This window comes from Trichechus manatus, unplaced genomic scaffold, assembly GCF_000243295.1.
Source record: "Trichechus manatus latirostris isolate Lorelei unplaced genomic scaffold, TriManLat1.0 scaffold00010, whole genome shotgun sequence".
NCBI classification, from domain to species: Eukaryota; Metazoa; Chordata; class Mammalia; order Sirenia; family Trichechidae; genus Trichechus; species Trichechus manatus.
Genome location: NW_004443946.1, coordinates 3324367 through 3342116, shown reverse-complemented (window position 1 = coordinate 3342116; position 17750 = coordinate 3324367). Strand labels below are relative to the sequence as shown.

Below are 17750 nucleotides of genomic sequence, written 5' to 3'. Positions count from 1 at the left end.
CCCCCTAAAAAAAAAGGTCGACAAGGGAGAGGGTTGACATGTTGTGGGGTTGTTAACCAATGTCATAAAACAATATGTGTACTACTGTTTCATGAGAAAGTATTTGTTCTGTAAGCCTTCACCTGAAGTACAATAAAAAAAATAAGGGAAAAAAATTTGCTTAGTTTTATACCTCTGCACACTTCACTATTTACCATATAAAGCACTCAGCTTTGCCAAATTATTTCACATAGGCCTTGCGTGAGTATTTCTGTTTGGGGCCAAAACATTCATTTAACTAACTATAGAGTGACTTACAAGTTTCAGCTGAAAAAACATTCAAAATGATACCAATAGAACAATGTTGACAAAGCGGTACCTAAGAGAATGCTGACATTAAGTGTATATACCACAACCCACTAGAAGCACACATATAATCACTGGAGCTCTACTTCTCAAAAAACACGTGCCATAATCCACTGCAAATGAAATGCCCTTTCCAGCATTTTTCTATAATTAGCAACTTTCTAAACACTAACGCTATACTTTCTTTATTTTCAAACAACACTCAACTACATGTAGTGAAGTTTTAATTCTACCAATCACCTTAAGCCTTTAACTATCCAAAAACAATACTTAAGCATTAAAGGCCTATGTGTTAACATATGTGTTAACATTTTAATAAGCTTAGGGAAAGAATAGATAATTAGTATCAGAGACTTGTAGATTCATTTTGATGACAGTATTCAGAAAGTTAGCATTATAATTCAAAAGTAATTCCTAGAAAATTCTTGGTACATAATTATGATATAAAATACAAAACTATGAAAATTATTTAATCACATGCTTTGAAATAATATTCACAATGAAAGTCTTAAAATTTAAAAGAAATATTAAACAAGCAAAGTTTCTATCACTTAATTTTAATTTGCTTTGGCTCTTGGGAACCCCCTAACCTGAGCCATCCATTTTGTGAATGAAGGCTTCCAGGCCGGTGGGGCATGATGTATGGACTGGTCAGTTTACACTTATCACCACTGCTGAAAAGGAACAACTCAAAGTACATGTCTCTGTACACAGGGCTCTGTTGAATCCTTTTCATATAAAAGGATCAATAGGTTGAGTTAAAGAACACCTCTTTACTAGAAACAAAACAAAACATCTTTACACAAAGTGTGAGTGCTGTTACTTTTCGGGATACAGTTCTTCAAAGATTCAATAAAGAATAAAAAATCTGTAAAACTCTGCATTAGAATTTTTTTTCCATTTTAAAACAGAGGTGACAATTTTATATACACTAGAGCCTGAGCAATAAAAACTAGAGGAAGCTCAAAGGCTTCCCATCACCGTCAACCTGTTGAAGACCCTCATGGCCCTGATTTCTGAAGCCCTACCCTATTTCCTATCAGACATAATAAAATGTACTCACATCCCATATTAAATATTTATAAGAAACTAATTGCAAGTAAGAATTATATTTCACAAATCTTTTCATTCTCTCTTGAACCCACTCCAATCAGTTTTCCATCACTGCCCCTCCATTGACAAAGCTCTTGTCAACAACACAAAGGACCTCTCCAGTTGCTAAATTCAATGGGCAATTCCACTTGACCTCTCAGCAACATGTGACACCTTTGGTTCACTCCTTTCCTTGAGACATTTTCTTTACTTGACTTCAAGGACACTCTTTTGATTTCCCTCCTATCCTGACTGATCCTTCTCAGTCTTCTTTACGGGTTCCTCTTATCAACCAAACCTCTAAAAGTTAATGCATCCCAGACTCAGCCCAAATCCATCATTACAATTAGAAAAACAACTCATAGTACATTCTTCCCATCATGTGAGTCAATAGCATTAACATTATCTTTTAATAATAACACTGTTACTTAGGGTTGCTGTTGTTAGCTATTGTCAAGTCACCCCTCCTCCCACCACCTCATGGTGACCCCATGCTGATCGGACCTTTGAGATCCATAGAGTTTTCACTGGCTAATTTTTCAGAAGTTGATCACCAAGCCTTTTTTCCTAGTCTGTCTCAGTCTGGAAGCTCTACTGAAACCTGTTCAGCATCATAGCAACATGTAGCCTCCATTGATAGACTGGGGAGAATTCTACCCCTGAACCATCACTGCCCCCTACTTAGGATGGGAGACATTTGAATCCACTATGTAGGAAATATCTGCATAATTCTTTTGGCTTAAAGTACTTTATTATATTGTTTGTGAGATTTCTTCTCATCTCTACAAACTGTAAACACTGGCATGCTCCAAGGCTTGGTTCTTGGAACTTTTTCTCTGTCTACACACATCCCCTAAGGATTTCATCCACATTCTGTTAATGATTTCCAAATTTGTATCTCCAGCTTGGACTTCTCTCCTAAACTCCAGATTTCTATATCCAACAACCTACTCAACTTCTCTACTTGAAAGTGTGTTACCGCAAATACATGTTCAAAGGAGCTCCTGGTTGTTCTCCCCAAACCAATTCTTCCAACAGATACCCATCTCAGTTAATGGCAACTCCATAATTATTCAAAAAGCCTCAATGTTATCTTTACTCTGATCTCTTTCTCATACTCCTTAAACAGTTGGTGGTGAAATTCTATTGGTTCTACCTACAAAATACATCTTGACTATTTCTTACCACTTCTTCCAGTGCTACTGGCATCTCTTAACTGGATTATTGCGAACAGCTGTGAACTGCTGCCTACCGCCTCCCCCCCCCCCCATTTTCTATTCTCAACAGCAGCAGCCGGTCATTCTATCAAAACGCAAGTCAAATCATCTCACTTCTCTACCCCAAAACCCTCCAATGGTTCCCCTATTCACTAAGAGTAAAACCCAAAGTCCTTAAAATGGTCCACCAGGTTCTACACAATCTAATTCTCAAACCTCTCTAACCTTATCCACACTACTTTTCTCCTTGCCCACTATGCTCCACCAACTGTGATCTTCTCATTGTTCCCAGAACACACCAGCCACACTTCCACCTCAGGCTGTTGATAGTCCCTTTGCTGGAATGCTATCTTTGTATGTCTCACTCCTCCCTCTCAAGTCATCTTCTCAGTGAGGCCTACCTTGACCACATTACTTTAAATTACAATGTTCCTCCCTCCCTCCCCCGGTACTCCTTATGTCGCTTACCCTGCTGTAAGTTTTCTTTTTCCCACAGCACTTATTACCTTCTAAAATACTATAAAATTTACTATATTATGCTTATTGTTTATTTCTTAATAGAATATGAGCCACGAAGGCATGGCTTGCTCTTTGTTTTGTTCACTGATATATCCCTGGGACCTAACGCAGTGCCTGGCACACAGGAGGCACTCAGTACATTATGCTGAATGAATGAATGAATGAATTAACATTTAATAATTTCAATTTTACAGTTTTCTTTTGGTATTTGAGACTTTTTATCAGATCCTGAACATTTCTGTTGCTCCTAGAAAAGTCCCTTTGGACTTGAAGGTTAGAAGAATCCCAGCCTGACTTCATGGCACAACAAAAATCTAGCAGCCCGAGGGAAGCTAGGGACATTCTATCTTTGGCTATTGTTGACTTTGTTCCCTAAAACTAGGGCCACTCAATTTAGCACTTATCTGAAAACATCTAATACATTTCCATACACTTGTATTTTGTTTCCCCAACTAGACAAGGAACTTTCTGGTAGGACTTTCACAAAGTATTCAGGACAGTCCTGAATACTTCATCAAGGTATTTTTAAAACCTGTGTTTTTATGAACTTGATGAACATTTTTAAAGCATTAAAGTTTACTAAAGTTCAAAATCTTATACAAAGCATAAAGGCTCACAGAGTTATCCAGTGTAGGTCCCCCTTTAATGAACAGATCAGAATGACACATTATGATTATTCTGGGGGATCCTGTGCCTGTTTTGGCTTAGCTTGTAATTATGCTGTTTATATGTAAATGTGCCTTTCTAACTGCTTAAATTGAGTTTGTTTTCCTTAAACACTCCCTTTGAAACTTTCAGACTATTAATTTTCTTTGAATGAATGGTTTGAAATCTTAAACTTTAGGCCTCGTAACAAAAAATCATAAAGGTGTCTGATGCATATTATAAATACTGTGCCAATGCTGGGAGAGTGGGCGGGGGGAGATAAGGGCGGGGGGAGATAACCAACAATTGCCTCATACCAGTGATAGTGGCTTTCTTTAAAAGAACTCACATGAAACTACAGGGTACACAAGCAAAAGACATGGGCCATTGGTACTCTTTCATTTTAAAAGTACTTTGCACAACATTAATCATCATAAAGAGAATTTTTTAAATGTTGAGATTTGCTTTTTCGCATCTAGAAAGAAACAATTATCTAGCAGGGACAAGCCGAGAGACCAAGACTGCTGAAAATTAGAAGAGAGTTAGAAAAAATAATTCAATCAATTATGATCAGTAGGACAGGCCAGCTGTTCCTAGTACAGCAACATATATTGTCCAGTATTTGGAACTGAGAAATACTAAGTTTTGCTGCCTGCTTAATGCCCTCAAAAACAAAATATAATAAAATCTCATCAACTGCTTATACACGAAGGCTTAGGGACCTTTATAAGAACACTATAAATCCTTCTCTTTGATTCTTTCATCTTAAATAATAATAGTTAACAGTACTTGGGGGCCCTAGTGGCACAATGGTCAAGAGCTACAGCCGCTAATCAAAAGGCTGACAGTTCGAATCCACCAGCCACTCCTATGGGGCAGTTCTTCTCCATCCTACAGGGTCGCTATGAGTTGGAATCGACCCGGTGACAATGGGTTTTTGGTTTGGTTAACAGTACTTGACTATTTACTATGTGCTAGAGACCATGCCAGAAACCCTGGTGGCGTAGTGGATACAAGCTATGGCTGCTAACCAAAAGGCTGGCAGTTTGAATCCACCAGGCAGTCCTCGGAAACCGTATGCGGCAGTTCTACTCTGTCCTATAGAGGGTCGCTGTGAGTTGGAATCAACTTGATGGTAATGGGTTTGGTTTTTTTTTTAGAGACCATGACAGTTATCTTACATGTACTATTTCATGTAATAATCTAAACAACCTTGAGGGACAGTTACTATTATTATCCCTATTTTACAGATGAGGTTGAGAGAGCTAAGTAACTTCTCCAAGGTTACAACCTGGAGAGTAGTGGAGCATCAATTTGGACCTCCAGAAATCTGATCTCAAAGATCTTGCTCTTACCATTATACTTACTGCCTCTCTTCCGTTATTGTTTTCAAAACATATTACTCTTTTCTGTAGTAATTTCACTGAGCAACTTGTCAGAATTGTGGCCCTATGGTCAGCATTTTTTTTATTTTCTAACATTACATATGCTAAATTTTTACTGTTATAAGCAGTATATCATTTGAGCAGGGTTTACTACACATTTGTAAAACTATCATTTTATCTTTTTTTCACCTAAGCCTAAGTTGAAACTCTGAATCTTCTCTTGAACTATACAAATGTTCTTTTTTCTTTAGGGAAACAGGAAAGAAAATGTCTCTATCAACAGTTTTCCTTTGCAAGCACTTTGTTTTGTCTATTAGATCTCTCAGTGCAATCATAATCCTATGTTTTATCATAAGTGCTTCCTGGGGACTGCCACGGACATCAGCATCAGAATTTCACTGCTGTTTTAGGTAAAGACCTAGCATTTCTAAGGATGTTTAAGAAAAGATAACTCGAGAAGTAGAGAGAGAAGAAGTGTGTGAGGGGACAGAGGGATAATGGCAGGAAAAGGTACAAAAATATTTTTATAAGAATGAACTATTCGGAAAATATTTAGAAAGTAGCCCTTTGAAATTAGGGTCTATCCTGGATCATTTATGGATCAATGAAACAATGAGTCAAGGGACCTCAAGGTGTCACCTACTTGGCAACTTATAAATCCAGACCTCATTTGAGAGCCCTAGAAGTGGAAGAGAGAAAAAGGGGAAAGAGATGTCCTAACAGCACTCTATGGGGAGGACAGAAGTAGGGCAGGCTTGAGGAAGTAAAATTCTGCCTCACTGGGCTACACACCTCCCATTTTCTCTGGGCAGGTCTGAGTCTATCCACACAGACTCACAGGACACCTCTGTGCAAATGATAAAAAGGTATTCCATCCTCCAGGCCAAGGAGCCTCCCAGCAGACACACCGATGGGCCTGCAGGAAAGGGGGTGGGTCTCAGCCCTTCTGCTCACACTTTGCAGGGCAAAACCTGCAGCCATAAGTGATAGTCCTGATCTCGCCTCCCCTCTCCCCAATTAAGAAAGTCAGAAGCAGGGCTTCAAACCTGTCCATTCCGGTTGCATTTCCACCACAGATACACTGAATCAGAATCTACAGTTCAACAAGATCCCCAGGTGATTCTTATATATAATAAAATTTGGGAACTACTGCTCTACTAGTGGTTCTCAGAACGGGTCCCTAACCAGCAGCATTAGCATAGCCTGGGAACTTGTTAGAAATGCATATTCTCAGCAGGTGTTCCAACCTGAAAAGAACGGCGCTAAGCCCTACTTTCAACACAGAGTTGCTAAATTGAATTACTTCATTAAAAACTGTTCGAAGCCCTGGCAGAAGAAGCTTTTACTCTCAGCCTTGTCACTAGCTGTGAGACTTTGTATGAGTCACTCAAACACTGAGGGCCTCAGTCCCTTCTCTTGAAAATGATGGGACTGGCTGAGATGTCACCTAAGGCCTCCTCCCTCTTCCCAACTCTTAATTGAAATCTGGAAATGTCTAGTTGGCATATTCCAAACTAAAACTTATGCCTTTGAATTATGGTGGTGGCAAAGAATATTGAGTATACCATGGACTGCCAGAAGAACAAACAAGTCTGTCTTGGAAGGAGAACAGCCAGAGCACTCCATGGAAGCGAGGATAGCGAACTTTGTCTCATGTACTTTGGACACATTATCAGGAGAGACCAGTCCCTGAAGAAGGACATCATGCTTGGTAAAGCAGAGGATCAGTGAAAGAGAAGAAAACCCTCAACGAGATGGACTGACACAGTGGCTGCAATGATGGGCTCAAACATAGTAACAACTGGGAGGATGGTGCAGGACTGGGCAGTGTTTTGTTCTGTTGTACTTGGGGTTGCTATGAGTCGGACTGACCGGATGGCAGCTAACAACAACAATAATATTCCAAACTGTGTCTCTGAAACAATAGGATTCTTTAGGCTAAAGTGAACCTCTACTGATCACGTGATATTGTTTTTTTCTCTCCCATTTTATTTCTGAAGTTATTTTTTTCTCTTTTAATCTTAAGACTACAGTTTTATGTCAAAGTGCTCAATATTTTTGGAGTTATCAAAAGGTCATTTCCTATGTAACTGCCTCAAAAAAACCCAAATGCCCATCAACAGAATGGATAAATAAAGTGGGTATATTCATTTACGGAAGCAAGAGAAAAAGAATTTCTGCTACCTGCATCAGTTTGGACATATCACACCACATGTTCAGCTAAAGAAGACAAAAAAGGGCATGCATTTGATTGCATTTATATGCAGTTCAAGAAAAGGTAAAAACTTACCTATAATAATGGAAGTCCAGAATAGTAGTTACTCTTAGGACAGGGGCTATGACTCTAAGGCAAGGTTTCAGAGGGCTAGTAATGTTCTATTTCTTGATTTGGATGCTGGTTACACGAATGTGATCACTTTGTGCTATACACTTCTAATCTCCACATTTTTCTAGATGTATGCAGTAATTCAATAACAAGTTCAAAGAACTAAAGCCACAGGGACAAAAAAAAAAAAAAACAACAAAACAAAGTCATCTTCCAAAACTAGACAACACAAGTGCTGCTAGCTGTGGGGAGAAAATTACATTTCATTTAATGTGACCCAAAGAACTGCCTAAGAAGCTAAATGAGAAACCTCATTACACTTCCTACAATTTCCATCCAGAATTTGCTTGATGTTTATAATGACTTCTCTCACATGAAACTGTGGCTTTAAGTTAGTATAAAATGTTGCTTTTCCTCTGTCTTAAATATCTCTAAAACATCACTGCTCAAAGTTCTAAAGTATATAGTACAAAGGGCCTGCAAATGTAAAATTTTTGGAAAACATCTGAAAATATCCCAGAACAATCAATTTGGAATACTAAACAGCTACTTTGGTTGGAATTATCCCAATTATCACTACATTAATGCAATAACCTGGACAAATACCAAATCTCTACCTAGTTTCTTGCTGTATAGATTAAACTGTGCTAAGTAAGGCCATACAGGTGGGGAAAGACATTCAAGAAAATGCTATGCTACAGACAACCAACTACAAGTCAGAAAAAACACTGCCTTCTCCTTTGGCCTGTATTTGGTTCATCTATGAATTTGTTTCAGCACCACATTTTTCTCCTCCTGAAGCAATACAACCAGTTGTCAGATCAGTGATTTTTTTCCTCCTTCCCAATGCACTGGAATCCCCTTTGTTCAATATGATATACTGCATGACTGCTCCATTTGATACATATAAAAAGTGATAGAACACAAACTTGCATTAGAAGTAATTATGCCACTAAATCACATAAGATAATTAGAAGAACAGGTTACTTGTTTTTACCCAAAACTTTTTAATAACTTTAGCTAGTATTGCTGTAGAGCCTCTCTGGTCCCACAGCATTGGGAAGTGGGCATTATTAGCTCCCCCAAATGCTGGGAGCCTAATTAAATATTTATGGGATCATTAGAGCTTAGACTGACAATGTTTCCAGCCTTGGAAATGGAAAGAGGATGGGGGTGGGAGGCCGGGCAATAAGCATCCAGTCCCTGCACATTATTTAATACCAAACTAGTGATTCAACACTAATACAGGCAGAGATTCCAGAATAAATATCAATTAGCAGCACTAGTTCATGTTGTACACAGATCTTATAGGGCACCTTAATTCCAATCCTTTCCCTCAGCTAAAAATGTCTTATTCTTTAACTTCCACTTTTAAATAGAAAGTTCTCCCTACTTCGGGCTTGTTTTAAATACTTACCCTTCTAAGTTTAATTTTTCTTTCAATTCAATGCCCAGTATTCTACTTCCTCCTTCCTCTCAAATTATTCCTTTAACTTGTCTCTACTTATTTTTACAGGGCCCCAAAGCCTCTTCCTCAGGATACCGTGCAATTCAAAAAGCCCTCTCAACACCTCCCTATATCACACTTTAACCACAGAGGCCAACAATACCATTTTTCCTATCTTAGTTTTAGGAAAGATACATTTTAACTAAACTTTCACCACCCCAAATTCCTTCACTAAATCTTTCCTAACCAACCCTCCACATACATACACACAACTGTTATATACACAATCACAATGTAATCAAACACCCAAAATGAGTAATTATACAATTACACATACAAAGACTTCCTAAAAACATGTAATTTTAAATGTGCAATAGACACTCTTTATAACTCTAGTGTTGGAGGCACTGGTTAAAGAATATACTTAAGTTTTCTTATAAATTGTGTTTACTGTTTCTCATTTGGAAGACAGGAATGGATGGAGGGATGAGAATCGTCACAAAAACCAGTGCTATACCTGAAAGCAGGCAACCACAAATGTGTTACAGCAGGAGTCTATTAAAGATTGTAAACACACTTAACATATTGTTTTCATTTTGTTTTTTCTTTAAAAGAAAAAAGTTGGAATTGCATAAATAGATGTCAAAACTTCTATGCTTTGCCCATAAGGATACACAATACTGAATACCTCCCACTTACAAAAGAAATAGGCACAATTTAGCAAACTGGAGCGTTAGTAAGGATTGTATTAATGAGTAACAGGAAAAACCCATCTCTGCATAAACGCAGAAAACTTTCTATCCTTTAGGAGGTTTAAAACAATATTAAAATAACTTTAGAGAAGGCCCGTGAAATTTAGTTCTCAACTCAGAAAACCACCTCAGGGATAATTTGTGAATGCCATCTGGGATCCAGGCAGCCTCATCAACAAAAAGGATAACTTGTTGAGATCATCCAAATCTAAAATTCACATACATTTTTACATCTGGACTGAATTAATCTTTTCTTGGTACTGGCTTTCAAATAATAAAATAATTGTTTGCAGGTTTTATTCTATTTTTTAACCCACAGCCTTGGAAATCAAAATGTGCAACATCCAAGTTGAAAACTACAAAGAATTCCTTTATCAAAAAAGTTAGTTGTGAGACAGGATTCATTTACACGAAACTCTGAACCTGACAGCTTGGTCAAAAACAATTCCATTTAAAACTTTCATTTCAAGCATCTGCCACAAAGGACTATACAGTTTATTATGTCATAAATTCTGAAAGCCAAAAACTTTATAAGTGTAGTTATGTAAATGAGGAAACAAAGTCCAGAAACTAGAAAAAACACTACAATCCGACACCCCCACCTAACAATTCAGCTAGCTCAGTTGAATATGTTTTAAGAATTTGTAGTTAAAAACTGTTACCTAGCACACGTTGACATTTTGCTTTCAAAAGCAGTGTCTTCATCATGGCCCATGTTGTTTTCAGATGTTTACCTTTGGTTAGACCTAGGAACATTTTAAATTTGCAAATTTAAATTACATGCTGGAAGATGGGAGCTTTCGTCTACTGCTTCCCCTTCAAATGAAGGGGGTACAAAAAGACAGAAAATTTCCAGTCCCTTAAAATGTTTTGATCACTCCAAAAACTGCTGATTACTGTGGTCCATCAGTGTCAAATAGCAGGGATCCTTACAAGCAATTCAAAGGGGTGGGGGGGGAATTAGTTCATATTACAGTTAGTCTGCTTTCTGGAGAAGATATCCTGCAGATAACTTGATACTAGATATCCCTTGGGGGACCCTTTTCATCTAATAATCCTACCAACGGTCCATTTTAATATGAAATATGAATCCAGTATGTTTACAAACACACCAAAAAAAGCATTAAAATGTCAGCTGTCTCATATTGTGTAGTATTTTCATTTTTTTAACTCAAAACTTTTATTTCTCAAACCCACACCCAAGGAAAATGTTTAGGTGCTAGAAAGTTTTATACCACAAAAGACAACAGCAAAGGCATCTGTTTTCCTGCCTCTCTTAGGGTCTTCTCCCCTCCCCCACTCTATCCTGCAGGCAGTTTGTAAGTTTTGTTGGCTGTTAAAACTACTTTCTACAATAGTCATTGCTCTAGAGTCTGAAAAACTTCTTATCCATTAACATTGCTAAGCCTAAATTTATGCACTGCTCTAAGAAGAAAAACACAAAAGTCAAAAGTCTTTTTAATGACAGATGTATTACGGAAAATTTTCCCCACAAAGTTTTGATGCTGTGAAATATCAACTCCCTGAAATCACAGAAAGGAAATGACTTACATTCTTGGAAAATGAAGCCACTAGCAGCTTTCTCCAATAGCATTTTCTAATCCTTAAACTACACCCTGTGGCAAGGGGCAGTGTTCCGTGCAAAAACTAAATTTAAATAGATGCCTATAAAACCCCTAAACAAACATCGCCAGGTCCCAGAGGAGAAGGGAAAGGAATCATACATGGAAAACGCAGTAAGAGATACTTTTTCTCCACATTCAGAAACGCTGGAGAGAACAGGCTTGAAGTAAAAAGCAATCTGAAAACGTTTGCTGAAGTTTTCCTTCCCCGCTGTGAGCTATACACAGCTCCTGAGGGAAATGCTGGCAAACCAGATTTTTGCTAAAAAATAAAAACGAAAGGGTGAAGGAGTAAAAGAGTTAATATTTCTTTGGACACTAGCTACACAACTGCATGGCCTGAAAATCTGCCAGTTTTCGTTTCAACTTTAAAATATGCATATTTTGACAGCTTTTCATGCCTTTACGAAAACGCCCTCACCATTAGGCTGCACTGTCCCGGGACTGGAGGAGCTGTGTTAATCCCTATAGTCTGCACATGGGCAGCTCCCAGCCGCCCAGACCTGACAGCACCCGACCCGCCCGGAGGTCAGGCTGGTGGTTTCCAGTGCCCGGGCCCGGCCTGACCGTCGCAAGCTGCTCCAGGGACACAAATTCTGCAGGCAGTGCCCCCCACTCACATCGCACAGGGGCCCCTTTCTGGCGCCGCCAGCCCAAACTCAACCTCAGGTTCTGCCAACTAGGTACTTTAAGGAACGTAGGGCATCCGGGCTGCCGAACCCACGGCGCGCACAACAGGAGACGCCGCACAGCCCCCAGGAATGCGGGGCTCAGGTGCTGGCCCCAGCGTCCCGTCGCAGCGAGCGGCCCGCAAGGGCGCGACGTGCAGGCGCCCCCAGAACAGGGTGCCGGGGACCACCGAAGAGCCCTACGATCCCGGGAGCCCCGCGATCCGGGGGACTGGACGCAGCAGTCCGAGCTCGGACGCCTCCCGCCTTCGCCGCAGAGGCGTCCCCGGAGCTCCGCGTCTCCCTCGCTGCCGGGTTCGGCTGTCCGGGGGCCCCGTCCTCCCGCCCAGGCGTGGGCGAGCTTCCACTCGCGGAGAGGCGACCTTCCCGCCCAGTGCCCCACGTCCAGTGCCGACCGGGCGAGGAGAAGGCGAAGAAAGACACGGAGAGGGGAGTACTGCTTTCACTGGAGCTCGCGACTTCCATACACCCTCACCGAAACCCCGTCCCGCCGCCGCCGCCCGGCCGGCAGGGGGCACAGCAGACGGCCAGGGCGCGTTGGCCGGGCCAGGGGGCGGGCTGTGAGGCCCCTAAGGCGCCAGGTTCCTACTCGTACCTCGGAGAAAGTCCAGAGCACCAAGCGTCGGACTCCCGTCAGCTCTCCTTCCCTTCCTGCCAGCTCCGCGCCTGCCCTGCTCCTCTCAGCCCCACGGCCAGGGCAGCCCAACCAGCGCTCCGCGTCCGCCCCACCCCCCGCCCACGCCTCCCTGGCCGGCCCCCCCGAGACTCCGCCCCTGGCACGCCTGGAGGTAGTGGCGGAGACCATGGGGCTGCAAGAGCTGAGGGCTGCGCTCGCGGCCGCACGTGGAGCGCCTGCTCGCCCCGCCCCGGACCCAACCAAGCACCTTTTCGGGGAGATACCAGGAATCAGGATGGGAGAAAGAGGAGGGAGTCTCCCCTCTAACGTCTCAGGGAAGGAAGAAAGCCGAAGTAAAATTCTGTAATGTGAACCGTGGAGACTTAGGCCTTTTTATGCGTGTCAGAGACCGAAGCTCGATGAGGGTACTGGCAGCTTCCCCCCTTATGATTAAATGGCTGTCTCCGTCGCCCGGACCCCGCTCCCCGGGGAAGCTCCTTTGCAAACCTAGTACAGCTGGTCGGGGGCGGTTGTCTGGTCTGAGCACGGTCTTACTAATTCCGAGCGACTGAGGGGAGATAACTCAGAGGAGGCGGTCCCCAGCGGAGGAGGCTTCGTGTCTCCTTGCGTCCCTACGGTCCTCTGTCCTACACCCCCATGCTCACCCACCAATTGGAATGCCGCGCCCTCGTGGGTTTTATAGTGGATTGAGGGGCGCCGCCGAGGAAGCCAAGCCTTGCCCCCAAACTCTGCCTCTCCAGTTCTTCAGGTAGACACAGCCTTTTTTCTGCTGTGGTTTTAGTGGCCTGTGGCCCCTTCAGGAATTTTGTTTTTTCCCGGTAGTGACTGGCTGGGGCGGCAGGTGATGCAAAGGACCAGTGGAAGATGTTTTAATGACACTAATCGAGCCAGGAGATGGAGGCTTCTGTGCACCTTTAGTAGTGTCTGGCGGGAAAGGGACGAGCTACATCTCTCCGGTCAGTCTGCGCCACCGGGACCTGCAGGAGGCAGGAACAGTGCTAGGAACAGGAGACGAAAGGAGAGGCTCACCCTCCACCTGGCCCGCTAGAGAGCTCCAGCCTCCTAGGCTTCTGCGGTCCTAGGTCTTCCTTTGACTTTGCTGACCCAGTTACCCCTGGCCAGGGGCGGCAAACGCCCCCACAGGGCCCTTAACTAAAGGGGTGAGAGTGTGTGTATCTGGCTTTGACAGTTGAATTGAGGAGACAAGAAAGCAGAGGAGGACCTGAGAAAAGACACTTTCTAAAATCAGATTTATGCTGACAGACGCCAACTTGAAAATTGCCCTGCTCTTTTGATCCAAACATAAATACGTAAAGCTGCCTGTTTGTTACTGGTTGAAAATGTGCCAGTGTTCTTTGTTTGCATCGTAAAAGCAATTCAGTTTTGTGTTTATTGCAGCTGAAAATTCACTTGGAATAGTTTCCCCATTCACAGCTTTCACATTTTGGGAACCAGGACATTAGGCTGGCTATTAGGAATTGTGATCTTTTATATTTTCACAATTGATAAAGCACTCAGCTTATTTCTGATGAGGAGGGCAGTTTCTAAGGCTATTGCAGATGATTTAAAGTCATGACTCCATTATGGAAAGGAGACCAAGAAGTGTGATTCAATAACTACTTTTAAATTTTTGTGCATAATTGATATACTAAAATGAAAATTCGTTAACAGTAGTTAATCAAAATGTATGTATTGAAGAATGCAGGATTGCATTTTTTTTCTCTCATTGTTCTTTTGTATGCATTCAGAATGAGTGCATGTTCAATGCTGGTTGATAAGTCTTAAATTAGTTTGATGTGTAATGAAATAATCCAGCATTTCATGTGTAAAGATAAATGAAATGGAAAACAGTTTCTAAATCTGATTTATTTTCAGGCTTCATGCATGAAAATGTAGCATATAAAGTACAACATATTGTTAGATTGTGAAACATTCCTGCAAATATGAAATAATTGGGTAAGCAAAGGAGGAAAATATTTTAAGCAGCTTTTTTTTGGCATGTGTCTAAGATTGGGTTTATTGCCTAGAATTAGATTGTAGCAAAATTTACTACGTGAATATTTTCTGAATCGTAATGGTCATATTAACACACATGAAATCCACAATAAACATAGGATCTTAACACATTTTGTAAATTCCAAACCCAAAACCAAACCCATTTCATCCAGTTGATCTCATAGTGACCCTATAGAACAAAGCAGAATTGCCCCATAGGGTTTCCAAGGAGCGGCTGGTGGATTTGAACTGCTGACCTTTTGGTTAACAGCCTGAGCTCTTAAGCACTTCAATTAAGTACCTTAAAATTCTTAAAATCAGTCTTATAACCCCCCTGTAACATCATAAAATTCAGAAAGGATTGCTTTGGAAAACAACACATAATCCACTGAAGACGGAAGAAGAGCTGAGAAAGGGTGGATTGTTTTACATATTTCTTATTTCAGGAACTTTTTTGTACATTTTACAATAAGGAATACAATTTTTTTTAGGTATTTGAAGTTATGTTTTATGATTTCTTTGAGGTTGGGAAATAGTTTTATTTTCACTGGTACAATGACATGTTTTCCCAAGTACGGAATATTACCCGTCAGTGAAACATCATCATAAACACATTTTACTGTTTTTTTCAGGAAAAAGTTATAAATTCCATGAATTATTGAGTACTCCCATGCTCCAGGCACAGGGTTAGACTCTGGGATTCAAAGATAAAAAATATTCCTGAATGTGATAGGGGAACAGGCATGTAAATAAGTGATTACAGTGTACTTTAATGCTTGCTACAGCGGAAATATGCAGGAGGAATAGTGGAAGGCATCAGATGTTCACTGTGAACTGAGATGGGAAGGATGAACAGACATTTAGGAAAAATTGGTTGAGACAGTGGTTATCATACTTATTGGACACTGGAATCACTTGGCCACCTTCAAAAACTATTGATGATTGTGTCCCAGGCATATGATTTAATTGATCTAAGATACAGCCTGGGCTCTGAGAGTTTTTAAAGATCCCCAGGTTATTCTAAGTGCAGACATGTTTGGGAACCAATGGTCAAGGTACCCCGGGTAGAGAGCATGGAATAAGTAAGTACATCGAAATGTGGTTTTAAAGCATGATGCCATAGTCTCATTTGGTAACTGAAAGGCTTAAATCTTGGTGGGTGATATACACATTTTGTTGTAAGGAACACAATTATATAGAAAATGAAGAAATGTGAACTTTTATAATTCAGATTCCTTTACAAATATTTTCCAAACATGGGGATAGTATGTCAACAATTAAGATGAGTATGTAAAAGAAAAGGTTATTTGGGAGTCAGAGTATGTTTTCATGCTGAAATACAAGTTCCACTCAAAAAGAGAAGCCAGTAATTTGACATACTGGCTTTTAAAGAATACTTTTCCAAAATTAAATACTGTTCATCATTCTGCTTAAGGTCATAACAAAGAAATTGGGTTCATCTTTCTTTTTGATAATTACTGGGGTTCATTTTAAAAGCAAAACACAATGCATTTTAAAGCAAACAAAGTAAACTTAAATAAATCTTACTCTGTCAGTTTGTTGTACTTTGGTGGCTTGCGTGTTGCTGTGATGCTGGAAGCCATGCCACCAGTATTTCAAATACCAGCAGGTGGACAGGTTTCAGTGGAGCTTCTAGGCTGAGACAGGCTAGGAAGAAGGACGTGGCAATCTACTTCTAAAAAAAATCAGCCAGTGAAAACCTTATGAATAGCAGCAAAACATTGTCTGATACAATGCCTGAAGATGAGCCCCTCAGGTTGGAAGGCACTCAAAATACAACTGGGGAAGAGCTGTCTCCTCAAAGTAGAGTCGACCTTAATGACGTGGATGGAGTAAAGCTTTCGGGACCTTCATTTGCCGATATGGCACAGCTGCAAACATCTTTGGCTGCAAAAGACCTCTTTAAAGTGTTAAAAGGCAAAGATGTCACTTTGAGGACTACGATGCACCTGACCCAAGCCATGGTATTTTCAGTTGCCTCGTATGCATGTGAAAGCTGGACAATGAATAAGGAAGACAGAAGAATTGATGCCTTTGAATTATGGTGTTGGCAAAAGATATTGAATATAGCATGGACTACCAGAAGAACGAACAAGTCTGTCTTGGAAGAAGTACAACCAGAATGCTCTTTAGAAGCAAGGATGGTGAGAATTCATCTCATACTTTGGACATGTAGTTAGGAGGGAACAGTCCCTGGAGAAGGACATCATTCTTGGTAAAAGTAGAGGGTCAGCAAAAAAGAGAAAGACCTTTAGTGAGATGTGTTGACACAGTGGCTGCAACAAGGGGCACGAGCATAGCAATGTGAGGATGGCACATGACCGGGCAGTGTTTCATTCTGTTGTACATAGGGTCACTATGAGTAGGAACTGACTCAACGGCACCTAACAACAACAACAAGGTTTTAAATGCCTATGTAGCTGTTGTATATTACTTTGAAAAACAAAATAATCATATGTGAAAACTTAAATATTTCAGTGATATGGTCCTGGTTTTCACTGTCAAAACTTATAAATGCCCTTTTTATTATGCTCAGCTAGTATATTATGTTCTGTAAAATAAAAATACTAAAAGAGAATTTAATACTCAGGAAAATCAGGAGAATTGATTATCAGTCATTTAATCCAGCTATCTAATTATCATGGAGTTTCGGCATCTCAAATGGTTAAGGTCTTGACTACAAACCAACAGGTTGGTGGTTGGAACCCACCCCCACGCACCTGGGAAGACAGGCCTAGCAACCTGCTTCTGAAAGTTCACAGCCTTGGAAACCCTACAGAGCAGTTCTACTCCACCCACAGGGGATCACCATGAGTCAGAATCTCCTTGAAGACAACTAACAACAAATTATTATATACCAGAAATATAAATAATTGTTTTGCAGAGCATAGGGATTGATATTATGTAGCAGTCTAACTCAGGAAGACAGGAAGATGTACAGGATTTAGAGATACAAAGTTGAGAAATTAAATTCTGTGGTCTTGGCCATCACATTTTCAGAAAATGTTTAAAGTAGGATTATTTGATTATCTTGGGATAAAGTTTGGTTTTAGTACAG

At 40.8% G+C, this 17750-nt stretch overlaps 1 protein-coding gene across 1 annotated transcript in view; it reads right to left on the bottom strand.

Moving 5' to 3' along the window:
- FRMD6 (FERM domain containing 6) overlaps positions 1-12771 on the bottom strand; it is an 85630-nt gene extending 72859 nt beyond the window's left edge. Inside the window, exon 1 of the mRNA XM_004370861.2 lies at positions 12635-12771. The gene's annotated coding sequence lies outside the window, so the exon portion shown is untranslated. The remainder of the gene's footprint in view (positions 1-12634) is intronic.
- Between the last annotated feature and the right edge of the window lie 4979 nt (positions 12772-17750).